This window comes from Podarcis tiliguerta (assembly GCF_965153285.1).
Source record: "Podarcis tiliguerta genome assembly, chromosome: 1".
Lineage (NCBI taxonomy): Eukaryota > Metazoa > Chordata > Lepidosauria > Squamata > Lacertidae > Podarcis > Podarcis tiliguerta.
This window is the reverse complement of record NC_139534.1, coordinates 41,268,668-41,292,659: the sequence shown is the minus strand read 5'-3', so window position 1 is coordinate 41,292,659 and position 23,992 is coordinate 41,268,668. Positions and strand designations below refer to the sequence as shown.

At 41.4% G+C, this 23,992-nt stretch overlaps 1 protein-coding gene and 1 long non-coding RNA gene across 5 annotated transcripts in view; one reads left to right on the top strand and one right to left on the bottom strand.

The window, feature by feature from the left end:
• NCKAP5 (NCK associated protein 5) overlaps nt 1-8,046 on the bottom strand; it is a 588,547-nt gene extending 580,501 nt beyond the window's left edge. For 2 of the 4 annotated variants that reach the window (XM_083404704.1, XM_083404711.1), the window contains exon 1: nt 7,827-8,046. The gene's annotated coding sequence lies outside the window, so the exon portion shown is untranslated. Of the gene's footprint in view, nt 1-7,316; nt 7,334-7,826 lie in introns of those variants that run through there. The other 2 variants (XM_083404705.1, XM_083404707.1) reach the window with 2 other exon arrangements.
• Nucleotides 8,047-8,493: 447 nt separating this feature from the next.
• On the top strand, nt 8,494-23,233 carry LOC310665124. Its single transcript, XR_014505184.1, has 4 exons — nt 8,494-8,608; nt 9,093-9,533; nt 15,173-15,264; nt 22,900-23,233. It is a non-coding gene; the product is annotated as an uncharacterized lncRNA (long non-coding RNA).
• Nucleotides 23,234-23,992: the final 759 nt, after the last annotated feature.

The following is a 23,992-nucleotide window of genomic DNA, read 5'->3' as shown; positions in this document are numbered from 1 at the left end:
ACACACACACAACAGTCTGTGTCATCTGGTTTATCATTTATCTTGATGATCATGCATACCCTGCCTTTGAATCTGAGTAGTCCTGTCTCAAAGGCATTGTAATCATATTTGGTCCACATCTCACAAGGGAAGATTTACCATTGCTGAATGGGAATAGTCATACTGTGAAGAGATTGCATTTCCTACTTTTATTATATTTGTGGGAAATATAATCCTTCAATCAACACAGGGCCTGGTCCACAACAACTTCTTCTTAATTCCACACTTCCTCCAAGATGCTCAAGGAGGTGTGAGAATCAAAATTGTAGAGTTGGAAGGGACCCTGAGGACCATCTAGCTCAACCCTCCGCAATGCAGAAATATGTAGCGGTCTCCTATGGGGATCGAACCTGCAGCCTTGGCATTATCAGCACCATGCTCTAACCAAGTGAGCATGTTTCTCCTTCCAGTTTTTATTGTCACAAGAAGCCTATGTGGTAGGTTATGTTGAGAGAAGCCCAAAGTTACACAAGCACCTTGCAACATTGTTGGGTGTTGCAATGATTCTTCCAGGGCCAAAGTCTAGGAAGCACGGGCATAAGCAAGCTTTTCTTTCTAGGTGCGGCTGCCATATTTCCTGGCTTGCTTTCAAAGGAATGAACACAGAGGACAAGAGTACTCCACATGCTCCTGTAGCACACATGTTGCTATAGGAATAAAAGAGCAATAAGCACAAATGTTTTTTGAGTCCTGAATACTAAGAGCAAACACAGATAATTCTAAACCAGAATTTCAAAGCCTTTGAGAATAATGCTCTTGCAAGCATAGTCAAAACTAAGCTGGGTAAACATACTAATCTTCTATACTTCCCTTCGCCTGTAATGTTTCTACAGTAGTTATTCAAAACATTGATCACAGATGCAATGCCAACAACAGAGTACCTTTCCCACTCCAGTGTCTATTATCTGATGCAGAACGCCATAAAAAGCTTTTTGTGAAAACTGCCAGCTTACATTATTTACATGCCTCTTACTAAGAACATGCAGCATCTGCTTTACAAATGACATTCCACATGTGTCACAGAACAACTTTATACATAAAGTATTTCATTTCTGTTCCTTTTTTATAAGGGACAGCCTGGCTTCATTCTTTTTATTATTATTTTTGGCAGCAAAATGATGGCTTGCATTCACAGAGATGAATCTGTTCACTTGACAAAGAGAAATTCAACAGGAGCATTTTTATTCCGTTCTCTGTAATGCCCATCCAGATATACGCATATGTGGCAACAGGCTGAGTAATGTAGAAATCATCATGAAAACAGATTGTTACTGCTGATTACCTGAAGAGGAGGGAAAGATACTTGGTGCAATTCATTCCTGCAAACAAGTGATTGGGGTGTCAGAGCTGACAGCGCCAATCTGCCTGACAGGGCTTTTGTGGCATAGGCGCAAAGAGGTTCCTTACACACACAACATCTGTAGCAAACTTCTGTGTACAAAGGGAAAAGCAAGCAAGTAAAATAAAGGATGCACATGCTAAGGTGAGGAGTCAGCTGGTAAAATGTTGAATTGAGAGAGCTGTGTGCAATACCTATGGCCTGCACTGTGCACCCTAGAGGGAGTGCAGTGGACGAGCCTGTCTCATTGTCAGTGTTGAAATGAGATTCAACTACCAGTCTGGCCAGATTCTGTACCTTGACTGGCAGCAGGAAGGGGGCACCAAATGGTCCCTCGCCTTAGGTAGCAAAATATATTGGGCCAGCCCTGAAGCCAAGTGAGTTGGAACTCATCAATACAGACCCTGCTCTGTAGTCCACAGTTGCTATATGCAGTATTGTATGCTCAGAATCCTGTTGCTCTGAGGCAAGTAAATAACTCAACAGGGAGTGGCAGCTACTAATGTAATGTATGTATTAGGAGTGGAGCAATGTCACACCTGAGGAGTGGGGTGGGAAGCTAGAGACACGCTGCTGCTGCTGCTGCTGCTGCTGCTGGCATACCTTCCTTCATCCAAAGATCTCAGGGCAGTTCACAACATAAAATTACAGTATAAAAACCACAAAATACATAATAAAATTAAGAACAGCAGCAAACCAATAATGGATACAGGGGGGGGGGGTGTTTCCCCCATGCCCCATCCATGACAATCAGAATGAATAAGTGGATTCTGTTAAATATTTTGTTTCCAAATTCATTCAGCAGGTGATGGCTGCTTGCATTGACCTACACCTTGTTTCCAAGTACCTACATCTTTTTCTTGGCATCCCTCTGTCTTGAGAGACAATGGAGTGTGCCTCTGGGGCTGAGGTCAAACTGCTGGAGAATCACAGCGCCTGCTGTGGCTGCAGAGACACTTGTAATTGCTGCCTGTTGCATTCCTACTGATGTGCAAATACAAAGTTTGTGTTGATCCAGAAGGAAATCCTACGTTAAGTGGGAAGTATATCCAATAGGGTTGCCATACATCTGGAAAGAACAACAACTTTGGGCAAAAAAAGCTAGACACTTTTTCTGTTCAGATTTTCACTGTTTAAAATATGGCAATCCTAACTCCCAACTAAGCATGCAAAGGATTGCAACCTTTGTTGACCTTCAGCAACAAATGCCAGGTCGAACACACTCATGGATTCACAAGTAACTCTTGGGCTTAACTGTACTTGTATCAATACTTGTAAATTATTAGTAAATTATTCCAGTGAAAGGGGGTTAGTTGACCGGGTTTGATACATAAAGCTTTAACTACAAATGACTAGAAAATTGCAACCATGAGAAAATCCTGTATACAAATTAATTAATAATTACATAGCTAACACTGAAGCCTTTGTTCAGTCCAATTTCCCATTATAGATCAATGGACTTCAGCCTTGGGACCTCAGGAAAGTGAACAATATGCCTTCAAAAGAGGATAATTATGAAATAATTACAACCTCGTAGCAATGTTCAGTCTAGACAAAATAGCTGCAGCATAAAAGACCAGAAGCAGTTTCTAGACTTACACGGTTCTGAGATAATAGTTCAATTATACAAAATCTGACAAGCTGTTTTTAAGTCATTTAAAAATGTATACTGAAGAATCTTTTTCCTTGCCTTGATTCCAAGCAAATTTACTTAAAAGCAAATTCCACCAAAATCAGATAGTACTTACTTTAAATGAAATGTGTTTAGATTCAAGCTGGAAATACGAAGAAATTATCTTCTTCCAAAGTGTGGTTCAAGTGCCTTGCAGGCTTAAGTCAGACATTTTTCATATGCTGGCAACTACAACACTGGTTCTTGTATACAATATTTCCTAAGAAATATCTTGTTGCTTCAATGAGTGGTTGATGCACGAAAGCGGTGATTGGTCTTAACTTCATTATCATAGCATTTTCGAGTCTCTCCCTTGTGCTTGCTAGCACCACTTTCAAATCTTTTACTCATGCTTAGAATAGAATCTAAAAATAAAAATAAATCTTCAACTGGATAAACTTGGACTTCTGTCACTCTTCAGTAGCTGCCACCACACACTGACTTCCTTATGCCTTTCTTGAGGGGCAATGAGACCCCTCTGGCTGACTCCTGGGGTTTGGAGATGAAAATCCCTGACTTTGGGTTTCTCCTAGACGGTTGGCACCTGCACATTTTTGGCCTTTTTGGGTCGCTGTTTGGTAATACCTGATTGGTTAGCTGTCAGATTCTAGAGCTCCGTGTTGGTGGCTCTTAGGTAATTCACAAAATACAGAGTCCATTCATAAAACACAGTGTTCATTCATAAAGCAGTAACGTAATTTTCCATTGGTACATATTGGGTGTATATTTCAGCGGTTGAACGCACAGGTTTATGGCCATGCTGTAGTGTAGTGCTTATTCAACTGTGAATAAAAGATGTCTGGGCTCATCAACCTGAGGCTTGGGGGGGGGGGGAAGAGGTGACAAAACTGATTTCCAATAAGTGGCCCTTATTTCCATAACAAGTCCTTGAGTCTGTACTCTGAATAGTGACACTAGGGACCTAGAAGGTGCAGGGTTTGTCAGTGCAACCCCTGCACAGTCTCATCAGGGCTGATCTTAAGGCAATTAGAGCAATTGGGCCAAATTGGGCCCTGCGGTCTACTCCTAAGGGGCCCCCGCACCAGGGCAATCTAGATGGATTTTATTTATATCGCTAAGATTTTGCAGACTTTGGCTGTGAACTGCGGCCCTACCCAAAAAAAAAAAAATCAAGTTGGGCCCCACTGCTTCAAATTGGGCCCCACTGGCTAGCCCTGAGTCTCAGTTGCTGGGCCTGAGTTGCCCTGCCCTTGCATGAAGTCTTAGGTTTGCAATTTTGGGAGAGGGGAGACTGCCCGCTGGGGAGCGGGTGGGCTGGTGAGGCCCCCTAGATTTAGAGGCCCTAGGCTTCAGCCTACCTAGCCTATACATAAATCCGGCACTGAGCAGTGGCTCCTATCTGTTGCCACTGACAGGTAACATTTTCCAGAACATGGAAATAAGTGCTAATAACACATCTGCATATCTAAGCTAATATCCAAGCTGCTGTTAAAAAGAAAAAAGCTGGCAACACTAAGGAAATGGCTGGAATTAAGACAGACACTGTTTTGCTCCCTTTTATATTTGAACCTTAGAGGCAAAAATATATCAAGTTGATCACTTCAAATCTTTACACGCTGAATCCAATCAGCAGGCCCACTGAGAGTTTCTTAGAAGCCTGACATAAGCATAGAAGTTGGAAGGTAACATTACAAATGTTTTCCAGAAGCACTACATAATATAGGGGATAGTGATTCAAACTTTTAGCAGTTTAAGATTTGTCATATTCTGACATTTTTGAAGAAATGCCATATTCCAAGCCCATCATGTTGCTTTGTCAGCTGTCTGGTTTGAGGTGTTTTGCAAAAAAAAATTAAAATGGTTCTGGTTCATTAAAAGTCTAGTACTCAGCATCTGCCAGCATTCTGGGATTTTTGACTGCAATTTATAAAATCCTTGGACCACCACTGCCTCCCCTCAAATCCAGTAAGAGAACTAGCAGAATGCCTAAGTAATATATACAGACTTCAAAAATGTAAAGGATGAGGTTATGAGATGTCTTGGCCATGGGCTTTTAAATCTGCATTCAAATACATCTGACAAGCTTTAATATTACCTAGTCAAGGGATTAGCAACACAGAACTGAAAATACAGGCAGTCTGAAAAATCTGACAGCCAAATTGAAAGGAAATCCTTTATTTTAACTCTAGTTTGGAACCTGGCTCATTGGAAGCATATTCCGACAAGATGGAGAAACTTTTAGAAGAGCCAAGTAAAATCCTGTACATTAGGGCATAAACACATAGGTGAAATTCCTCACATTCAGTTCTCAATAGGTTACTCCCAGATACTGGGAAACTTCCATTCCACTGAGGCAGATAAGCTGCACTTGAAGCTCTGTCATCAAACTTGCTTCATTCATAAACAATGTATGAGGCACCTATTATTTCTAAGTAGCTAATTGGGTGAACATCACCATGTGTGACTAGCTAGTTGTTTGTACATATGGTAGAAAGTGCCACATGGCAGCAGGATTCCAAAGTATGTTGTTGCTAAAAGGCATCAGCCCACCTTCATTTTGGGTTCCTACATTACCATCTTTGTCTTACAGGCTTCCATTTTATCTGACAATGTTAATTAGGGCAAAATGCGTTTTCACTTCCCGCTGAAACAAAATACAGGCAGCGACCATTTCTCGTGAGGGTTGCTTTGCTGGTCCCCGCACACATAGGCAGAGTGCACATAAGCCAACGCCCCATTCTGCCCTCTTTCGGGTCCAAAAGGACTCCCCCATCACGATCACGCGTCAACTGGACACATGCAAAATCAAGGGAACATTCTTGCCCTTTTGAAGCATTCAGGTTTAACATGTGATGAGAAAAGATGGGGGCACACACATGAGCCACACACCTCAATGTCTGACAACATCAGGAATACTCACTCTACCCCAGCCTTATCATGTTTAGCGCTATCAGTGTTCCCACTTTAAAAGCAACTTGTAAACACATTCAGGCAAACACACATGCAACCCCGCCTCCTTTCAGACTTTTTGCACTAAATACATGTAGGTCAAAAGTGATGGTGTCACATCTGGCAACACTGGAGCCAACTCCCAACTCTCATGTGCCCAGGCTAAATGCATGAAGTGGGTTCCTGCTATCCATTCACTGGATATTAAGAACCCAGCAGGGGGTTGTGTGCAACATTTCAACTGGCCTTTCATTTGGTACTACGCATGTAAAAAGGTAAAGGGACCCCTGACCATTAGGTCCAGTCGTGGCCGACTCTGGGGTTGCGGCGCTCATCTTGCTTTATTGGCCGAGGGAGCTGGCCTACAGCTTCCAGGTCATGTGGCCAGAATCAGAGCAGAGCACAGAAACGCTGTTTCCCTTCCCGCCGGAGCGCTACCTATTTATCTACTTGCACTTTTATGTGCAGGAGCAGGGACCGAGCAACGGGAGCTCACTCCGTTGCGGGGATTCTAACCGCTGACCTTCTGATCGGCAAGTTCTAGGCTCTGTGGTTTAACCCACAACGCCACCTGTGTCCCTACTACGCATGTAGAATAAAGCATTTCCCTCTGACTAGAACAGGAGTAGGAAAACCTCAGGTTGAAGATGGCCCTCCATAGCCTTGGGAGTCTCTTCAGGCCATACTACCTGCCCAGGTCCCGTCCCTCAATCACACTATCCATTTTTTAAAAAATACTGTTTTTATCTATTTTCATGGTACAGAAGATAAATTTTGAGAAAACAATTGTCACAACCGTAAACAACAAATAGCTTGTCATGATAAAACCACATGCTTTTATCATGCCACGTGTTAAAGTTTTATTTGATTAATTTTAACAAATTGCGTCACATTTTCCCATGAGTGCTGGGATCCTTGAGTGTTTCTGCCTGGCTGGAATATGTCTCTGAACTCTGATAATGCCTTCTGAACCTAACATGGAGGAGATGAGTGCGCAGAGAATCTTGCCAGGTGCACAAAGGTAAAATCTACTGTATTTATTCAAGTCTAATGCGCCATCAAATCTAACGTGCACTTCAATTTTCAGAACCTTGAAACTCCCCCAAAAGGTATTTGCTGGCAAATGTAAATGTGCCATTGAACCTAATGCGCGCCTTAAATTTTGCAACACAATTTGGCCTCAAAAAGGTGAGCATTAGATTCGAGTAAATACAGTGCATTTGCTGTTTCACTCACTTTTTTTTTTTTGTCTCTGGTCCTACTCACCCCTAGCAGGTAGACCCCAGAATGTTGCACAGAAGCAAATGCAGCCCTGAAAAAAGGTTCTCCGTTCCAGGTCTAGAAGGATAGACCTACCTCATCTTCTCCTTTTGTACACCTGTCAGCCTTCAAGTACAGTGGTATCTCAGGTTACATACGCTTCAGGTTACAGACTCCTCTGACCCAGAAATAGTGCTTCAGTTTAAGAACTTTGCTTCAGGATGAGAACAGAAATTGTGCTCCAGCGGCGCAGCGGCAGCAGGAGGTCCTATTAGCTAAAGTGGTGCTTCAGGTTAAGAATAGTTTCAGGTTAAGTACCGACCTCCGGAACAATTAAGTACTTAACCTGAGGAACCACTGTACTAGCCTGGGTTTCCTCAGACAATAACTGTTCTGAGAGAGCAGGCCCATGCAGAGGCCCAGGACAGGAGTCTTGTTAGAACAAAGTTATTAACTCAAATAAAAAAAAACAGCCAGTCCAGTTAACATAAGATGGCAGGGCCCCCCAGACAGCTTCGATCTCTGAGACCCGGTGCAAGCGGGCCCAGCTGCACCCACCCCTTCTTGCACAGGCCTGTGAGAAATAGTAGGTATAGTTTTACTTACTGTGTTTACTCTTTCAATAACGCACCTTTCCTGGATAAGCCTCATCTCTGTTGCTTTCTCCCATAGGGCTGAGGTGTCTTCACGCACCCACCCCAAAGAAAGTCTGTTGGGACAGAGCTGAGCCCTCCCAGGACTAAGCCTCACTGGGCCTCACAGGCCTCACAGCGGCAGGCTTCACAGGTAGTGGTGAGCCTCGCTAGGCCTCGCAGTGGTGGCGGCAGGCCTGACTGGGCCTGGTGGCATGCGCTGCAATTAATGTGATGCCACACACGAACAATACGCCCTCCAATGTTGGGTGGAACTCAGCGCCTCTGCTCTCTCCCAAGTACTTTATGAAGGCACTTCATTATCTATCATAAAGTTTCTTAAGTATGTTGTGCCTTGCTCCTGTGCTCCTGACAGGAAGAATAGAGTCAGGGCCATAGAAGGGGGAACTCCCTCCAAGCGCTCAGTTTAAATTCTTCTCAGTCATTTGAACTTTAGCATTTGTGTTCCCTGGACATAGAAGAGTAGATTTTGAGGCTAGAAAAGAGACGTGTGGCCCAAGCAAGTGTGGTAGAGCAACGGGCTCGCTGTGAAATAAATTTGTTCCTCACAGATTTATGCCCCCTATACAAAGGGAGGCAGTGCTATCCAGAGATGTTTTGCTTCCTGAAATGGAGGCCAATTTCATGCTACCACTACTGCTCCCCTTCCTTACTAAGGCCAAACTTGGAAAAGTCTTCCAGCATCCTTAGAACACCACCGATTTCTAACTTCATCAATCCATCCTCATGGATGAGGTAGGTCGCTTCACTCTGCTGCCTTTCGCTTTGAAGGCAGTTCATCTTGTGCCACACAGCCCTCAGAAACAGTTAGGTATCGTGTGAGCTAGATTGTTGTCGCTATTCCCATAGAAAAATGAGTTCTGATCTGTGACACTTAGCAGACTCCAAGTGAAAAATGCATATTAATAAAGCAATTCACAGGGTATGGTATCATGAATATAGGTAGGTTTGAAAGCTTAGCAGTGTGATTGCATCTCCACACAATGTCAGTAACATTTACAATTTCCACATCATTTTTAAAAGAGGAACATCATATGCTCCAGTAAGCACCACTGTGTTCAGGTTAATAATACCCCTTTGTATATCTGATTTGTTTTCCCATTAAAATGCTATTAGTATTTTTTCTTCAGTGTTTGAAAAAATTCTAAATAGGAGTTATGTCCATCAGACAACAAAATAGCCTATAAAAGTAGCTCCAACTTTTCTTTTTCTTTTTTAGGATAACAATATACATCAATCACACACTGGGGAGCGGATGGTCCTGTTTGATAGGCTTGCCTACTTATTTCTTTACCTAAGATAATATCTACAGCATCCATGTGTCTGACAGAAATGGCTTGAGGCTATGATGCAGTTGATCAAAAAGAAAATAAAAGTGAAATGCATGTCTCTACTTCCCCACAACCCAAACTTTTGCTGAGGTTAAGTGGAAACAGTGAGACGGGGTCATTCAATCAATCCACCAGTCAATCACACTGTGGGATATACTGCAGAGAGCAGCTTCCTCAGGACGTGATGGATGCAATATATACCTGACTCAGCAGCTACCAAGATTGCAGCAGATCACTGTAATTTGAAACTATGTGCACACAATTCATGCTTCGGTTTAAATGAAAAGAACAACACATCTGCTGCTGAACCAGATCTTGGGATGGAAATGGTCAGTATCCTGAGTCTAGTAGTAGCGGTAGCGGTAGTAGTTCTAACCAAATGAGAGCCACTGCCTTTATACCTATCACCTTGTCAATTACTGCTGGTTTCCATAAGATATATATCTGTGTCTTGTGCAGACTTATCTGATGTATCAAACCTGATTTGGGTCATTCAGGATCAAATAGACAACTCCAATTTTTCAATAGCTCTTATGGAATTAGCAAATATACATACAGCTAGTTCCTCAGGGATGAGGAACTTGTGCACCTCCAGATGTTGGACTCCAACACACATCAGCACCAGACTGTATGGCCAAAGATCAGGAATTATGGGAGAGGTAGTCCAGGAGCATATGAAGACCAGAGGTTTACTATCCTTGTAATATACCATACTATAGTCAGGATTTACTCTAGTTTAAAAGAGAGCTAAAAATGAAATCATTGGTATTAATATCTGCCAGTGAAGCATGGGAAATGTTAATCATTTGGGAGGAGGGTTGATTGGGCATTGGCACTGATGTTACCCATTAAAGTTCATGGGTCTACATCAGTGTAAATTGCTTGTTAATTTTTTTCCCAACCCATCTAAAGAAAATGGGAGAAGGGTTCATTATTCACTTTATGCCTAATACTTTTCTGTTCTTTGGCTTTCTGCTTGCAAAGCACTCGGAGATCATGGGCCAAAAAGGGTGCCACAAGAAGCAAATTATTTTAAGTAAAATTTATTAATGTGAGTCGTTCCAATATATTAAACTGCATAGCCAAGGCACTTCCTGAGTTATTAATGATCCTGAACCATAGATGTAGTACTTCCTCATTTTGGCTTTTATTAGCCAAGAATTCTACTGTGAGGCAACAGTAATAGAAAATTCACTCTTGGAGCCAAATTGAAGAGGAAAGAAGCAATCAATTTACATTGGGGGGCTGCAGGGGCACAGTGGGTTTGGCCACTTGAGAGCATAAGAAGAGCCCTGCAGGTCAGAGCAAAATGGCCCATCTAGGCCAGAATCCTGTTCTCACAGTGGCCAACCATATGCTTTCCCTTTTGTGAGAGTCCTATTAAAAGACTACAGGATGGGCATTGCCATTCAAAGAGTGTGTGCGCACCATGTCTTGTCGTCGATTATGTGGGGCAGGGCTTATCTCCATCAGCCCCAGGCAGCATTGCCAGTAGTCAGGGATTATGGGAGTTGCAGTCCCAAAGGTTCCGGTGTAACTGGTATAAACATAAGCCTGCCAGGAGAAAGGCCTCTGAATTTCACCTAACATAAAATTCAGTTTGTGGATTTGAAGTGTACTGCTCAGATGAAACACCTGCAGGAATTTTTGAGGAACTTTAAAATAAGTGTAGTAAGGATATTTTTAAAAATTCACAAGGGAGATGGTTAATTGGCACATCTCTGCCCACAGATTGTATTTCTCTGCTTTTGCTATCCATTTCTGGTGATTCTACACTGCTGTTTACTATCTTGTTACTTCAGTTCTCTCAGTTTCTAAAAGGTGTGACACTGTAGTGAATAATGTATGTTCCTCCAGTGATAGATTTCTTCACTAATCATGTTTCTCAGTCTCTAGTTACAATTCCACCAACCCATTTGCTTCAAAATCAGCAGTGGGATTTAGGTGGCATTCAGAAAACTCTCTAAATAAGAACTGAACTCATTGCTCTTCAGCCTTTTCAGGGTTTATGGTCACTGGCCTGTGTTAAGTGTAACAGTGAAACTCGTTGTTGTTGTTTTAGGAACTTGGTATCAGTTGTTCCTGGAGGATGAAATATCCATGGTGCTGTATTCCTGCTTAAGCAGTAGTCGCTGCTTGCTCACGGTCATTCCACCATTATATAGAGAGGTGCCTAGGTGGTTGTATTTGATAGCCAAAACTCAACTTACATTACTAGAAGGGTGTGTTTGTTGGGATTGATAGCTTGACTGTCGCTTCCTAGCTAAACAAAAACAATTTGCCATAGTCGGAATTCATCTATGACGTGAGTTGCTGTTTTCTATGTAGGATCATAACAATGAATGATTTAGTCAGAGAGAAAGGACATGAAAGTATTGTTCCTTATGCATTTTGTTATTTACTTACATTCAAGGCTACAGAAGGAAACAAGAATGCTGCTGGATCAGAGCAAAGGTTCCTGTAGTGTGCCATCCAGTTACCCCACTGTTGGGCATCCATGGGCAGGGGCACATAAAAAGGACCTGCTTCCATTCCTATTGCCCTCCTTTCCCTTCATACCTATAGACACAGTCTCACCATCTTGGTCACCTTCTTCTGGACACTCTCCATTCAGTGATTTTATTTTATCCATCTTGTCTATTATCTGTTCCAGTTGATTTCACTGAGGGCTCAGGCGCAGTGAGGCTGCAAGCAGCTGGGGGCTAACATGGGAAGATGAAATAATCACAGGGCAATCGCTTTGGGATAAAATAGACTACAACTTTATTGATTACAAATGTAAGAAACTCTTGGCATAGGCAATGGTTGTATATCCAGAATCACCCAACCTGACTGGTTGATTGCTGAGCAGGGTTAATCCCAGGTTAAGGATCACCTCTTGGTGTATATCTTTTCTTTTTTAATCTGATTTTTTATTGAAAGCTTTGAACATATGATACAATAAAATCCAAAGAAATCGAAATAAAAATAGAGAATGAAAGAGGGGAGAAAACAAGAAATAAAAAAAGAAAGAAAGAAAGAAAGGAGGGGGGAAAAAAAAAAAAGAGAGAGAGAGAGAGAGAGAGAGAGAGAGAGAGAGAGAGAGAGAGAAATAATATACAGAGCCCTGTATTGGGGTAGATCTTAACTCTTGTCTCACACAAAAGGGGGTAGACCCTTCCAGCTCTCAACTTGGGAGCTTCCATTTGTACTCCCAGCCTCTCAGCCTCGGAGTTCTTCCCTTCCCTGCCTGTCATGCAGGGTTCTTCACCAGTCTTCCATTATCTTCCTTACATATACCATATTGAGGTGATCTCCCCCTGGCCCGCCTGTGATTAGTCAGAACCATGGATGAGTCAATGGAAGCCCCTGTGACCACTGGAGGAGGAAATAATATCCTTCCTGGTCCCACGGGAAACCAGCACACCCACCCCTCCCCCAGAGTCACTGCGACCAGCATCGGGCCGCAATCGCTGCACATCAGGGGAAGAGGCAAGCAGTCCTTGTGTAACCCTGAATTCTACCATTACAAGAGTGCAGAGAAAGTATTGTCTGTCTCCACATTCTCCAAATCACGCATCACAACACACTGGTTTCAAGGGCAGATTTGCTACCTGAAGTAATTAGATGTCTGTTAGCTCCCGAAGCAAAATTCTGTTTACCCCACTGCCAACAACACTTTTACAGTTGTGATCCCACTCAAATCAAATGCAAGGAGAGCAACAAAGAACAGCCTGCCATTCCGCTATGAAAATAGGAGATCTTGCCACTGACCGAACTCTTTAACAATAACACTGTCTTTCCAGAATATTAATGTATCTCACAAGCTCTTAACCGTTTTTCTCGGTGATGTTGATTGAAGGGCCTGAAGGAGATCAATAAAAAGTGCTGCATAAGGCTTATTTATTTTAATCACCTTCAGATAAACCATAAGATATTGATCTTAAGCTTTTCAGCAGCTTGAAAAGGAGCCAAATCTTTATCAGTTTCTAATGGCATGCAGACATTCTGAGGACTAATACCACACTGCTAGGGAAAGTTCCATGTGCTGTACTAGAAGCCTTGGAAAGCCAATCTTCCAATTTATGGCTGCTTGCAAGTTTTTGCTTCCTCTCTGGTTAGTTGTGATGCAGAGTTGGAGCTGTCGATAGATTCTGATTAATGAACAAAGCACCTAAGTAATGCTACAGAACTTGATGGCTGCAAAACATATTTTTAATTTATTTCATAAAATTAATACACTGCTTGATTGTAAAAAAACCCCAAAAAAACTCAAAGTGGTTTACAAAAATTGTGACTTTTATCCCCGCTCCCCTTTTTTGGTTTCTGATGTTCTTTAGAACTCTGGTTTCTCCTCTTCATGATGATCTTATTCTGCAGTTTGATAATATCTTGACATAGCTTTCAACTCTGCTTCAAATTTTGTAACCTACATTGTTCCTGTTGTCTTCACTGTTCCTTATTTAGTATGTCCCATCAGCCCGTGCCTTTGAACAGCTGAAGTAAATGGCTGTATTCCATTAAGACCTTAAATGAAAAGTAAACTACTTATAGAAAACTATTTTTAAAAAAGCTGCTCCTTACAACCTGGCTTTGTACTCATTTCATCAATAAACTGAGCACTCTGGAATAAATTTTTCATAAGTTAGTCTTCATTAAATAGTAGCCGATCAACACTGAAGTGAGCAGTGCACCCATCCATTAGTAGTGATGTAGCTTGAGCAGTTCATTTGATACATAGAAAGATGTAACAGCAAGCAATATACATTATTCTAATTTCAATACATGCCAAAGAATACTGCAGAGTAACTGGAGATTTTACCCTATCCCCTATCTACATTTTAACTTCATGAAACTAACCTGTGAAGCTGGTTAGGTCAGGATAAAAGGGAATGATTTGCTCAAAGTCACCCAGTGAGCTTCTTGGCTGACCTTGAATCTAACACATTCCAACACTCTCCAGTCCGAGTCTATCCACTACAACACAATGGTTCTGTTGATGGTTTGGACAAAGTATAATAACTCCAAAGCCAAATCTGGTGGTCTCTGAAGCAATAACATCTAACCATTCTAGGAAGCATATAGATCCCTACTCAGGGGGCTGTGGTTTGGGGCAGCAGTTGTGTTGAAAACAAAACATTTGAATTTGATCATAGATTATTTAAGTCTATGGAAGCCTGTCAGTGCAGAGAGTTGACTATACCCAATGACCTTTGTAGAGTTCTGTGGATTCCATTACACTGAATTTATCATGATGAACCTTGCCTTCTACAAAATGTCATGCAACATTTAATTGTTTTATGACACAAATGGCATTTTCTTTTGCTGCCATTTAAACTGTGTTGAAAAGATATGTTCTACTTTTACTTCCTCTTCATACATCTCAACACTGTTACCACCTGCAAAGAAGTTTTCCACTACCTTTTTCTCAATAAACTCTTTACCATTTGTTTTGCAAGGACTGCAAGATCCAGGGCCCCAGGTTAACCACCTAATGTATATCATAGTTTGTGAAATGAATTTATGGTGCAATATAAATGCCTATGGTAAACCTAGCTTTTGACCTTTATTTAATGTGTGCACTGATTGCTTCGGTATTTAGAGGCAAAACCTTTGAAGTTTAAGGTAGGTATTTTGACAAATAAAATACCCTGTCTTGATTACTGTGCAGATTAACATTTAAAATGTCAAACATTTGGGGGCATAGTCAAAATATAATTCTAACGTGTATGTCATACTGTTGGAACAGCAAGAAAAAGCTAAAGTGCAAGACAGAAAATGGGAACTAAAGCACAGGAAGAAATTCTAACTAAGCTCCTGTTTTTCTACCTCCATTATAGCTTTCTCTTGCAAACACTTATGGCATTATCCTTTGAAATACTTCTTTGAAGCATCACTGTGGTAGCTACTGTGGTAGAAAGTCAGGAGCTTCCAGGAAGAACATATACTGCTACTTTCTAACAGGACTTAACCATTTATTTTAATGTAGAACACAATCAAGGTCAGAACATCTAACAGCAGTCAGCCATCTTGACACAAACAACAACCAGCGGTTCTTCTGTCCCATGCAGCCTCAGGAAGGTAGGTGGCATCTCCTACAATTATTAACCATTCAGTCTCCCAGTATTGAAAAACCTATTTGTTTATCCACTGAGACCACCAGTCTGGCAGTGCTGTTACATAACATCAGGCCAGTCCAAAATAAGACCATGGTGATCCGCAATTTGATCATGAATGAAGAAAGAACTGAACTGGTGAAACCTCAGTGGGTGAACTAAGTGCATCTAACCGAACCCAGATGTGCTCACCCAGACAGCACCAGTCCAGACTCGATCTTGGGATGGGCTTAGAGGGTCTGCACTTGGTGCTTTGCCTGTGAGACCCCACCCCTTTTATTGAAGTTGGTGGAGAGGGTCAAGGTGGGGCAACTGCAGACTTCTGTAGATGATATGGATTATCTAGACTCATTCCAGTTTTGTTTCAGGCTTGGTCAGGGAACTGAATCAGCCTTGCTTGTCATGATGGATTCCCTTTTGTTTAGAGTGGGATCAGCAGCATGCAACCTTATTCCATCTTCTCGTTCCCTACACCTTTTGTTACCACTGACTATGAGATACTCCTGAACCAGCTGTGTGGGGACACTTTGTTAGAGTGGTTATGGTCCTACCTATAGAGCTGAGACCAGAAAATAGTATTAGTAGAGTGTTTTTCAGCTCCCTGGCAGTGGGCACACTTGGAATTTTGAGATAGTGCTATTGGCACCTGGCACAAAATGGCTGCTTTGTTGTGTGTGACTGCCACATTGAAAACAGCATGAAAAGAGACTAAAATGGTGCAGATGGTCTCCCACATATCATATATGGTGGATTTCTGAGTGGATATTTGCTGAAACTTTCCATGGATGTTAGAGAGAGTACTGGTGACTATGGGCAGCAGGTTGACAACCTCTGTTGTAGGCAGATGCTCCATATCACAGTTCATTGGCTTCCCACAAGGCTACACACAAGGTTACCTGCCATGGCAAACTTTGGTAATACAGCTCCCTAAGTGAGGACAAAATCCCCCCCCCCCCCGTCTTATTTTCACAATACAGTGGTACCTTGGGTTAAGAACTTAATTCGTTTTGGAGGTCCGTTCTTAACCTGAAACTGTTCGTAACCTGAGGTACCACTTTAGCTAACGGGACCTCCCGCTGCCGCCGCTGCGCCACCACCACACGATTTCTGTTCTCATCCTGAAGCAAAGTTCTTAACCCGGGGTACTATTTCTGGGTTAGCAGAGTCTGTAACCTGAAGCGTCTATAACCTGAAGCGTCTGTGACCCTAGATACCACTGTAATTCCTTTTTAATTCATTATTGCTTTTTAATTCATCACTATCTTGTGGCTCCTTGGCTCAGCGCCCGGGGTGGGGGTGGGGACTGCCCACACCTTTATAAATCCACTACTGGCTATATTTGTCCAAAAAGGTTGGCAATGCCCTTGCTGAAGTTTATATAGTATTTTGTGATTGTAAAGCGTGATTTGATGCTGCTTCCCAATCACAGAATATTAGATAAAATTCAAGTGTTCTAATCACTAGGTGTATTCTACCACTGCCTGAAACAGAGTAGGAAGGAGATCTGATGAAATTATTCAGAGTAATATACCAAGAGAGCCATGAAAAGACTCTGCAGCAAAGCTTTCCCCCCTTTGCTTCTGTTGTTACTCATATTTCATCTGGATGTTCATTCACCATTGACCTCTTTGTAGCATGTTGTTAAATCAAATTTACTTGAGGTTAAATTGGTATGCTGCTTGGCGAGAGATTTTACTTTAAAGTCAAAGATGACATGATGTCCCATCTCAAGAATAAACACTGAGACATAAAATATTATCACTTCTGTTAACTTCTAGAGAGGGGGTTTCAGGCTTCAGGATATAACTGGACGAAGCTCAGGAAGACGTTATTACTCCAGTGAAGTGGTGTAGTGATTGTTAGGTCATTCAGGTGTTTTTAGTTCCTTAAAACTGAGCACCAAGTGTTCTCAATGACACATTATGAATTCACATAAACCATTTTCTCATTGGACCTCATTCCAATGCAGCCCTGAAAAAGAGGATGGCACAATCTCTGATAATGTAATCAGGGTTTCCAAAGCATGTTTTTACATGTCTTGTTTACTCTTATTCATGTGTGTACATTTCCCGTAACTTCTGAGATAGCAAAATTTTGTCTAATTTTTTAAAAATAATAATTATTTAATGCATTCTTACTTGTTACTGCTCATGAACCAAGACACTGTGCCTTATCTCACTTCCTTCTTGTTGCTGTCCCTTAATTTACAAATAACAGTAGAACCACCAACAATAATTCCTTTTATGCCTGCATTTCCAGGCCTACACTAAATGGTGTTTTTTTGTTTGTTTGTTTTATTCTTTTAGTAAAATAGGTGCCCAAACAGAATATTAAGTGCAGTTTATAAGAGAATGTTGATTTCCTCTACAACAAAATCTGTGCTTTCTCTGATGGGAGCCCTAATTGTCATAGTATACTCAGCATTTTTTGTTGTTTTTGTTTCATGAAAGAAAGATATGCAGTTTTGTAGTTTAACAGCTATCCAATGCATACTTGCTGGGGAGTAAGCTCCTCTGAACTCAGTGGTACTTATTTCCAGGTAAACAAGTTCAACATTGTGTTTTTAACCCCATTATCTATTCATATAGATCCTATTTATCTAGGATTACAGTAACCTTCATCCTGTTCTTCTCTCCTAAACCACCACTATCTGTTTGGGTGCTGTAACTATTACAGTATATATAAAATTTCAAACCAAACCACAAAGCAGCAGGGTATCAATGGTTTTGTTTCTTTTAACTGTAAAGTATTAAAAATACATTAGACAGAGGCAGGGGTGGGTTGCCAAGTGGGGTAAATCTGCAATTGTAGCTTCCCTACCACTTATAGGCAGGCAGAGGAACAAGACAGCCTCCTGTTCAGCCCTTACCTCTGGCTGGTCAAAGTCCTCCCACCTCCTTGATGTGGATCTCAGTCCACAGGAAGGGCAGAGGAGAGAGCATCTCTTCTTCCCACTGCCGGACATCTAGGGGCACCTCACTCCTCTACCTTTGGGTGCCAGTCTTACAGCCCCTATCCCCACCTGCTCCTTTTCTTCCTTCCTGGTAGAGCATGAGACTCTTAATCTCAGGATTGTGGGTTCAAGCCCCATATTGGGCCAAATATTGCTGTATTGCATGAAGTTGAACTAGATGACCTTTGTGATACCTTACAACTCTACAATTCTATGATTCCTCTTCTTCTGTCTGAGGCTGCCAAGATATGCAATTTCAATCTTGCTCTTTCGATCTCTGCCCCACAAAATGTAAAATACTAGAAATGATTGGACACTTTCCCCACCTCTTCTATTTTCACAAGCATGTCCTTCTCTGTGTTCTGAAAAGGAAATATTTAAATTCCAAACCGACCATGGGAAGTTAAACCATAACCACCAACACATCTTAACTGCTACAATGCCTACAAATTTCACCCACTTCTATCAAAGGATTGGAGTGGAGTTATGGCCATTTGAAAATTTCCTAATAGTTAAGGGGGTGGGGAAATGAAGAAATGGCTGCCCTTGTGGGAAAACCACTGGGGGACCTTCTGAAATTTGGTAGGATATACGCCCTCAGAAGTGGAAACTTGTTGCAAATTTCAGATTATTCTGTCCTTTTTACAACACACACACACACACACACACACACACACACTACAAATATCCCTGGACCTATCTGCCTTTAATTTATCTATTTGGGTGGGGATAACATGCCTGCAAATTTCATCCACTTCTATCAAAAGGGAGGAAGTTAAACAAAAATAACTTCCTCCCTTTTGATAGAATAACTTCCCCGCAAACAAAAATAAAGATTTGGAAGAGAAATGAAGCAAATTGAAGTTGACCTTTAAACAAATCAAGCAGACTACAAAGCACTTCAGATCAAGACAGGCTGTTTTCCAAAGCACCAAATTGGAGTCCAAATTAAATACGCAGCTTAGCACACATCCCCAATAATTAGTTTTTATGGTTTATAGCAGGAGTGAGAAACTTGTGATCATCTGGGTGTTGCCAGACTGCAATGCCTATCATCCATGATTTTTGCCAAGCTTGCTGGAGCTGATGGGAGTTGGAGTCCAACAACCTCTGGTTGTCCATCCTTGTTTTATGTTTTCCATCCTTGTTTTATAGAGAACTTAGACTCAGGTGTGACTTGTGATCCAGGTACCATGAAATTCCTATGGGAGTCTCCAGGATTATTCCAGAGGTTTTAGTTGTGGATTACATTCACAGGACACTATTCAGTCAAATGTAAGCACATGCTTAGCTCTATCACATTAACAGTGATACTTAGAAGTGCTTTATTTTGGTTGAATCGCACTCTTAGTGATTTTCTCAAGTCTGCTCAGCTGCTGAGCTGGATTACAGCTCAAGTCTCTCAGGTACAAATATAATAATAGCCACTGAACCAGAGGAGCTCAGCTGTAAATATATGTTCCAGTTGCCACACTGGTGTCTCTGGAGTTGCTGCCTTGAATGCCATGTGTTATTAACTATTGAGAAATTTGGATGGGAGAATAGCACTATTGGTGTTTTATATATGAGACTACCTCCCTCCTTGTGTCCTTCAATCCAGTATAATTAAATTGAGGGTTGGATTCTTCAAAGAACTGTGTTATGCAGTAAGGAATGAAATAATGAATGAATGTATAAAATGAGATTAATTTCTTATATTGCAATTGTGATGATAATGCCTGTTCACATAGAGCCAGTTCATGCACTTCTTACTTAAAACTTACAGATGAGCTGGGTGGTATGGATGGTGTGGTTCTTGTTTTCAACAGCAGCTTCATGTGCAGAATCAGAATATGAAAGTTTTAATGGGAGAAGAATAAATATTATAACTTACCATTGTCTGCACATCAAACTGGAAACCCTATTCTCTCTCAGTTGTCAGAACACAAAAGGTGGCCCAAGGTCAATAGCACTGATTTCACACACACAGAAAAGGTTTCCCACCTGCATGCAACTTTACACATTTTCTTTCTATGCCACTTTTCTTAATTTTACAAATTGATGTTTGATCTCTGCTTTGAAGGGTTGCCGAGCAGAGTGTTAGCCGATCTGACAGCAGCAAATCCTTCTTGCAGGGAATCTAAATCAACTCTCTGTGTTGAGTTCTGCATCACTAAAACAGAATCCTCCCTCTTGGCTTAATTATAACAAAGCTTTTCTGTTGGAGAAGAAAAAAAGAAGTTACGCTGCCACCAAAATAAACAAACCTCATAATTCTTCTCCCAAACTGCAATCACTCAGCTCTCAATAGAATGAAACTTCACTTTATTGGGTTCATTTTCAATGCTGTCATCTTTGCCCGCAACCCTGGGATGAACTCAGTCCTATTTTGTTCACAATGCCATCATGGCTATAGAAAGAGCAGAGCTGATCTGAAACACAGGTAAAATTGTCCCCTCAGCCTGCAATCCTTCCAGTTTCCTCAGTGGTGTTGCCAATTTAAAGATGACAACTGTTCCTCTGAGATTCACTTTCCATCTGCCTCTGCTTTCAAAACACTCAACAACACTTCTACTCCTTAACTCCTAAATATATTTACTGACAGATTTTATGCACGCACAAAAACCATTAAAAATTGTCGTACCTGAACAGATCATGGGTTCATCTGTTCTTATATTCTGCCTTGGCAGTATCTCAAAGGAAACTTAAAGCTCCCATTCTGCACCTGGCCAATTAAAAAGTGCTATATGTAAAGAATGTCATTAACTTCCTGGTTACTTTGGCCACCTAAAAAAGAAAAAGAAACCTTCTATTGCCTAGTTGCAAAGAGGGGTATTTCTACAATTATAGAGTTGTGCAATGTGTTATATATTCTCCCAGGACACAAGCCAAGAGGAGCATAGCCAATAACAACAACTTTAATGATAAACGAAACTTCAGTGGAACTAGGGGTGGGGAATCTCCAGCCCTGGGAGCCTGAATACAGCTCTTCAGGCTTTCTCCATGCCCCTCAAGTGTTTTTGCCTGGCCACACGTGTCTTTGAACTGTGGCAATGCCTCTTGTTTGCCTGAATGGAGACACATCTTTCTGGGTGTAGACAACTCTGAGCATTTGAAACTGGGACAAAAGTGCTAGCATAATAATCAGGAAAACTATCATGGCTATAATCTTCTGAATGCACCCCTATTGTTGGTGTCCCTGCTTTCCACTCTACTGTCCCAATGGGCACCAGCCACCACCACTGCACATTTTATTCAAGACAACCTAGTCTGTATAACATTACCCTAATATGCCATCACTGTTTCTCTTATTCCATATGCCTGTTATTTGTCTGTGGGAAATGCTGTTTCAATTTAGTGTGCTATATAAATCAGCTAATATTAACCTGCTTCTCCAGTGCACAGGGCATTATATTTTCTTAAGTGTATTGTCTCCAAATGTAATCAGTTTACTGGATATTTATATGCAGGTCTGTAGAGCAAATCCAGGTGTGTTTCTGAACTCATTTTGGGTTCAGTCTGTTCTATAGGAAGCTACGTCTAAAAATAAAAAGTCATCATGCCAAGTGGCATAAACATGTGCATAATGCAAAAACACACACAAAGAAATGTAATTCCTGCTTGGCTTAAAAGTTATATTGATAGAGATAGTGAGAAAGAACCCCCTTAGGCCTCAGAATTCCCCCTTAAGAACACAAGGAACTGTGTCTCCTTTTGGGACAAGGAGGCACAACAGAGGCGGTGGTGTCTTTATGATATATGCTTGCTTTATACATATATACAACCTGAACCTAGATGGAGAGATTGTGGGGCATTCACATCCTAAGAGGGGTTTGTGCTTTCCAGCAGCGCAGCATTGGATTCAGGGGCATCCTAAGCACCATCCCCCTGTCTCTCTTTAACAGCCTGCTCAAGCCAGCCAGTATGCCTGCTGTCCCTCAGTCCCCACATGGAGTTCTGCCCACTTCCTCCTCCTTTCCAGCAACATTAGCAGAAAAACAACTACTCCCCTTCTACTTCCAGCAAACACACATCCCGGTCACCCTGGCATCTTCTGTAAAAGATTGCAAAGGGCAAAGATAATCCTACCCCAAAACTACTGGGGTCTTATATTTTGTCAATGGCTTATCATTATTAAACAAACTAGGCTATTGTCAGCTTTTTGTTTCTTCAATGACCCACCCTCAGCGAGCCTTGCCAGGCTGGCCTCATGAGGAAGCTAGCCTGTATTATTTCCAGCTCTTGCTCTTGCTCTTGCTAAATTCATGAGTTTATGAGGTTGTTCAAATTCTAACCCTTCACTGAATGTAGAGGTTGGAGGGGGTAGTGGTCTGCCACCCACAACTCATAACAATTTTCAGCACTTCTCTTAAGGTTTCAAAACATATCACATACATCATCCCAGTGTCCCCAGCCGGCAAACCCATATTATCATCCATATATTCCAGATGAGAGGCTGATAAATAGTGTCCCTTGTTTAAGAGCATAGCCGAGATAAGATTTGAAACAAAGACTTCACAACTTATGCACTAGACATCTAATTGTGTAATGTAGAAGTTAACGGCTAAGCTACACGTGGCGTGTAGATTTCTACATGTATGGACATTTAAGCACGTGGCTGTCCAATCAAAGAGATCATAATTCCATCCATATCTTTGCCCACCACAGGAGACCATGATGTGCATAATATTTCTGTCTTACGTTTGGGCAAAGGGTAATAAATTTTGATGTAGCTCAGCTTACAGGAAGTCTGTCGTCAGAGTCAGGACGACACAGCAAAGATTTAACAGAGCACTAACCTTTATTCCAGTTATGAGGCAGCCTAGCTATGTTGACTAAGAGAATGAACTTGGCACACCCAGAGAGTCAGAGACATGCATGTTGGATGCAAGTTCTGGAAGACCTAATTCCTGCTTTGCAAGCCTTTTTTCACCTGGCCTGGAAGAGCAGGGCCCCGATTGCAGCTATAAAGCTGAGGGTATTGCTTTGGGTGATTGTTTAGGCGGGGTTGAGATTGGGGTGGAATTGTTGTTGTCATTGTTATTTTTTTGAAGATTTATTTTAGATCTTATTGTTCTAGTGGAAATTGTTCAGATTGGTTGTATGTTTGTTATGTTTTGTTTATTGCTTATGACTACTTTTGTTGTAATTATGTATTTTTTTATGTTACGCTGCCTAAAGCATGGTTTGAACTATGGCAAGGCAGCATAAAAATAAAATTACATATTTATATATGCACACCTAGAGAAATTTAATATGAACAGAAAATGGGTATCTTAAAGATACATTTATTGGTTCAGGGAAAATAATAATAAAGAAGGAATAATTCCTAGATGCCAATATCCAAGTTTGGAGAAAGTACTTTTGGGTGAGAGAACCCCAGCAAAACATTGTAGCAAAGTAAAGCATGGAAATATAAAGTGTTAAATGTTTAAAATATGCCCTTTAAAGGGAGTTCCAAAGTTTCTCTCCTCTAGCATAGAAAAAGACAACATGTTTGGCATGTTAAAAAGGGGTTACTTTCAAACTCTTCAAAGATCAGGTGCATGTGCTTCAGAAAGTTGCACAGGCAGTAAAACTTGGCTTAGTTAAAAAGTGGTGAAAGTTCCTAAATTATTGGTATAAGAATTCAAGAGTGAGAGCCTTGCAGTTTGAGCTGGAACAACCAGTTTAAACTTCTTTATATGCTGAGTAACTCAGGTAGACTGAGGAACAACAGGCTTGATTACCCATTTCCACCCATGGTAATGGACATAGCTAT